The sequence below is a fragment of the Puma concolor genome, chromosome A3, assembly GCF_028749965.1.
Source record: "Puma concolor isolate L17-30 chromosome A3, mPumCon1.1.hap2, whole genome shotgun sequence".
Classification (NCBI taxonomy): Eukaryota; Metazoa; Chordata; class Mammalia; order Carnivora; family Felidae; genus Puma; species Puma concolor.
The window spans coordinates 86,710,815-86,716,671 of record NC_141669.1 but is presented as its reverse complement, the minus strand read 5'-3'; the positions used below and the strand labels follow the sequence as shown (position 1 = coordinate 86,716,671).

Below are 5,857 nucleotides of genomic sequence, written 5' to 3'. Positions count from 1 at the left end.
GGGGGGCTTCCTTAGAGGGGATGCAAGGAAGGGTGGGTCCCAGGGAGAATCCTGGTTCCCCTGACTACGTCCCGTGAAGACATCAACAGGGGCCTCTCTCCTCAGCCCTGAGTCAGGGACTGGGAAGTTGAAAACCAAATTTTATTGAAAACCAAAATTCAACTGAGTGAATTGGAAGACCTAATTAGCTTCCTTGACAATTGAGGAATCAGGCAGCATCCCGTATGGCAAGTAGAGGGGAGCTCCTCTGAGCTAAACAAAAGAAAGGTTTTTTAAAAGACAAAGAGAGGACTTTAAACAGAGAAGAAGAAAGGAATTTATTAGCAAGGTGTTCGTTGTTTAGGCAAGGTCACCCTCCTAAGGGGAGAAGGAGGGGCCTATCAGCAAATAGCCTAGTATCGACCAGCAAATTCCTTGTTGACTGGCTAAAGGTTACAATCCCAGGGGCTTGCCCGTGCTGCCACATCAGGTATTGAGTCTTGGTTTGCTGGCTGGGGGCCTGAGTCTAAGTGATGTCATTTGGGGCCTGTGGTTTTCTTTTTAACGCCAGTAAATAAACCTCTGAGGAGTGAAGCAGAGGAATTTGTTGTGTTCAAACACACACCCCTCATAGTGCTCAAACCCAGGTCTGTCCAATTTTCAAGGCATGTTCTCTTTCTTCCATCACGCTGGAAACAATTCAATTATGTTTGCTTCAACAGAAAGTGATTGCCTGCTCCGTATGAGACAACGCTGGGTAGCCACAGTGAAGGAGACACAGGGAGCGGGGAGGGGTAGTTAAGACAGATAGACAAGCTCGAACCTTCATCAGACGAGAGCGTGCTAAATGCGGACGTGCTGAGAAGCAGCAGGGCGTGTGAAGGTGTTATTGAGAAAACAGATCACAAGATGCTTTGTGAAAAGGGAAGAACAAAACAAATGTACATGTTTGATGAGCCACACATTGATAAAATGCTAAGGCCTAGAGGGTTCCGTGGTGAGTAAGAGTTCTCACCCTTGAGATTTCCTGTTTTAGAGGCTGTATTAGGCAGTGTTCTCCAGAGAAGCCGAACCACCAGTAGGATATACAGAGATACAAAGACTGAGATTTGTTACAGGGATCGGTTCACACGGTTATGGAGGCTGAGAAGCCCCATGGTCTGCACGCCGGAGAACCAGGAAAGCCGGTGGTGTAACTCAGCCCGGGTATCGGGGCCCGATGGTGCAGGTCCTGGACGGATCCAAAGGTCTCAGAAGCAGGAGTACTGATGTCTGAGGACAGCAGGAGATGGACTCTGGCTCAAGCAGAGAGCAAATTCGCCCTTCATCCGCCTTTTTGTTCTACTCAGGCCCTCAAGGATTGGGTGATGCCCGCAGCAATCTTTCTTTTTATTCACCTACAAATTCAAATGCTGATCTCTTTTGGAAACACTCTCACAGACACGCCCAGAAATAATGTTTAGCCAGCTAAATGGGCTTCCCTTAGCGCAGTCAAGTTGACACAAAATTAACCATCTCAGAGAGGAACTCAGCATTGAACCCACCCATTTCCAAACAGTGGGGTAAGCCTGGAAACCAACTTCCTTTCTTGCACTGCAACCACTTCTTTGCTGAACTAGAGCTAGGCATCACCACATGTGTGCAGCCAGTCCAGGCCACCGTATGTCATAAGTCTCAAACACACGCACGATTTCAAAGACCGACAAAAAGAAAATAAGCTATCTCATTAGTATTTTTTTAAATGGAATACACGTTGAACTAAAATATGTTGCTGAGTTCACTAAAAGATATTATGAAAATTCATTCAATTATATGTGGCTATTAGGAGATTTTAAAGTGCATCCGTGGCTTGCATTATTTTCTGCTAAACCAGCACTGACCTAGAAGGAAACCTAGGATCCCCTTTCACAACTTTTCTTAAGCCAAGACCCCAGCAAAAGCTCTGAGGAACTTTCAGAACTGTCGTTTTTGGACTCCCCACTCGGAACCTTCAGGCTCTCTTGGTTCTCCAGAGTCCGAGACCACCCAAGCAGATGCCACTAAAGGCAAATCTATTCCTCCCACTGTGACCCCTCCCAAAAGGGCCTGGGGAAGCGGACTCCTGAAATGGCCTGGAGAGATTCGGCCCCGAGAACTTCTCACTCCCCAAAAGAGACCGGAAGCATATCTTCCAACTGGCCATTTCTCCAGGCGCTCTACGGTATAACACGCAAAACTAGGCTCATCTACTCGATACCTGCGGAACTAATCTGAGTTACTTTTTCCATGTTGCAGGCATGCTCAGAAATTTTGTATATTAATAGATATTGTGACTCTCTCAGAGTCAAACTGTTATGTGGCTCTTCCCCAAATTTATTGAGGAAAGATTCCTCACACCCTGTTTGAATATCCGCTAAATATACATCAAGAAAGGCTGTACGGGCGCTGTGACTTCTGCCGTCACCTGGTCCTCTCCCTCCCTAGGAGAAGTGGCCAAGGTTACCAGGCACACCACTCTGGGGCTGAGAAGAAACTCCAGCTGCTTCTAGTTTCTAGAATACTTTGCTCACCGGCATTTGGCAAGATGGCACTTTATTTAAACGGTGAGAGGAATTCGCTGATATTCAACCAGGTAAGACCATTTTTCTCTGCCTGGTTTTGATATTCTGTTCTCCAGACTTCGAGAGAACTTAATTGCCCTCTGATTTATAGGATCATGAGAGATTTCAAAAAATATATGTAATTTGTGTACTGGGAGTAAGTGAGAGAGCTTTATATCAATGCCTAATTCATTCACCTCTGTGGAAAAATATAATCAATTTCCAACAGACAGCTTTAAGATTTACATAGTGTTGGATTAAGGACCTTACTCAATAATCATCATTTCTATTGTTTCATATCCAGGCTCCAACCTGCCCAGAGCATGGGGGCGGTGGACCATAGAGCCTGCCTGTGGCCTGGTTATAGTAAGCTGCCAGCAGGCTGGGGTTGCGGGACGGCTGGAAGGGGGCCAAGAAACTCATTTACTTCAATCCCTATTGTTAACATTGGCTGCTATTATGTTCCATCCCAGTCCCGCTTCCCACCCCTGCAACTCTGAGGTTCCTCCCAGATACCTAATTCAGGCCACAGCCAAGCTTCTAGCTTCTATCATTAGCTTCCCACACCTGGCTCATTTAAAAGAAAAAAAAAAAAAAGTCATCCATAGGTTGGTCTTGCTATCCTAAGTATTTCCTTACTCTTAGCTCAGTCTTCCTGGTTTCATCATCACTTAACATTCTTTGTTAAACAGAACAGCTACACTGTACCAGGCATGGGGCTAAATGGGGGCCAGAAAATCAAGCTCCTACAGGGTCTGCACATGCAAAGTCAGTTGATTTGGGTTAAAAAAGTAAAGTCCTGACCTCATTTGGTTGACTTCATTATTCCTTTTTGCTTTTTTATCTTCATGACAATGACATTAAAGTTTGATCCCAATTTGTGGTGGACCACATCTGCCAGCTGTCTTTCCTCTGGAATGCTTGCTCGTTATCCGAATGCTGGCAGTGCCCTGTTCTCCCAAGGACCTGCTTTCCGTTCTCTGGATGCTCTGGAAACTCCTGGGAGGCTGGTCCCAGGGCAGGGCCACTGCTGGACACAGAGCCTTCTCTGCCTCTGCTAACACAGCAGAGACCCAGTTTCAGCTGACAATCTCATATTGCTGGGCAGGAAACAAAAGAGCAATTCAGTCCTTGTGAAAACTTGCCAGATTTCCATGCAACGATTTTCCTTCTTGAAATCACTTTTTTGTGTTTCCATCACAGAAATGAATTCAAAGAAAAATGAGTAATTGCTGGTCTACTCGGAATCACTGGGCCCCCACAAGTAAGTTCATTCCTGCATGAATCTATTAATTTCCATTTCCAGGGCTTTCAGATGTAAAACAAATGTTTGGTGTAATATGCATCGCTACCCTGCTATAATTAAACAACCTCTTACTGTCTAAATTGGCGAAGCACTTCATCGATCAGTGTAAATTTGGTCCTGAGGAGATGGCTTTCACATTTTCTTGATACTTAGGAAAATGGCCACAAGTCTTTTGTAAGATTTCTTGGATGCTGCTCTCCCCCAGGTTACAATAATAGTAACTGTTGCTTCTTGGTGGCCTATTGTAATGTTCATATCCAGTGATGGCTCAATGCACCTGTACATAAAGGGGAGTGAGTGGTGGGGAAACCGATTAAGAATAAAATACAACTGGGGCACCTGGGTGGCTCAGTCGGTTAAGCGTTAAGCGTCCGACTTCAGCTCATGTCATGATCTCGCAGTCCGTGAGTTCAAGCCCCGAGTCGGGCTCTGTGCTGACAGCTCAGAGCCTGGAGCCTGCTTCAGATTCTGTGTCTCCCTCTCTCTGCCCCTCCCCCATTCACACTCTGTCTCTCTCTCTCTCTCTCTCTCAAAAATAAACATTAAAAAAATTTTTTTTAATAAAATATAACTGACTCTTGGATAACACGGGAGGATTAGGGATACTGACCCCCGTGCAGTCAAAAATCTACACGTAACTTTTGACTCCCCCAAAACTTAACTACTAATAGCCTACTATTGACTGGAAGCCTTACTGATAACCATCAACTAATATATTTTGTGTGCTGTATGTCTTATAATACTGTGTTCTTACAATAAAATAAAGTAGAGAAAAGAAAATGTTATTAATAATATCATAAGGAAGAGAAAATACATTTACAGTACTATGCTATATTTATTCAATAAAATCTTCATATAAATTAACCTGCACAGTTCAAACTGTGTTGTTCAAGGCTGACTGTATATTCCATTCTAGGACCATTTCCTGAGTTTCTATGCAACACCGTTCTGGGTACAATTTACTCCTGGTATGTACTAGGAGCCAGTCACAATATCCAAGATGTGGGTGCCCTGTAATTCTAAATATGTCTTGTGTCATTTACCTTCTTCTTCCGCAACGTGGGGATGTTGGATTGCTGCCAGATCTGATAACCTGGAATTCACTACTCACACATGGCCAATAGGAGGCCCAGATTAGTTCTCTGCCATTGCTCCCTTCTCTGCCCGGGTGTTGGGGCTACTGTGCCCTACTCACATCCAGCAAGTCCTGGCCCCAGACCCTAGGGCTAAACCAGATGGGAACAGGAAGGCTATCAGTACTCCATCACTCCATGGTTAGCCCTCACTGCACACTGCATTTCAGATACCAAGGCTTCTGCGTCGTTCTCTGAAGATGGCCGCCACATCACATTTGCATTCGTTCATCAGGGCTCAGCCGCAAACAAAGAATCCCCTTGAGCTAGTGGAGGCAGAATAGGATTCAACTCGGGCTACTAAAATGGCTTACCAGATGCTTGGACACACTGAAGAACAGACCCCAGGAGGAGCTCCCTGGAGCTGCTCATAAAGCCTGCTAGCAGAACCAGGCCACATTCATGGCCATCCGGGAGGGGCCTGCAGCATCAGCAAACAGCCTCCACACATGCTGGCTTCAGAACCACTCACCTCTGCTCATGGCACACCAGTTGAAATAGGTGTCTCAGCCTCTGCCTTTCTGCCCACTTGACTGTATCCAAATTTAACCTCCGCCATTTCCCTCAAAAGGTGGATCCTAAGTGATGTCTAGAGTCCTACTTCCTGGGATTCCGGGGAATGAGGTTTTCACCTGTTCAACTCTGCAGTCTAGGAGGGCACACCGGAAACCGGAAATGCACGCTGGGTGAGCTGACACCTGGTTTTGTCAGTTTCCCAAGCCGTAACCTGACACCCTCCCCCTCTTGACTCTATCCATTTTTATCTTCATAGTTGGCTTAATCCCCTAGGGCTCTGGAAAGCTATTTCTATTGGCTGAGAACCAGCTGGGAACCAGCCACATGCTGACAAATTCCAAACC

The 5,857-nt window shown here is 45.7% G+C and overlaps 1 long non-coding RNA gene across 1 annotated transcript; it reads right to left on the bottom strand.

The window, feature by feature from the left end:
- Nucleotides 1-298: 298 nt before the first annotated feature.
- On the bottom strand, nucleotides 299-5,655 carry LOC147582585 (uncharacterized). Its single transcript, XR_015249319.1, has 2 exons — nucleotides 5,470-5,655; nucleotides 299-4,141 (listed from the first exon to the last, which is right to left on the bottom strand). It is a non-coding gene; the product is annotated as an uncharacterized LOC147582585 (long non-coding RNA).
- Between the last annotated feature and the right edge of the window lie 202 nt (nucleotides 5,656-5,857).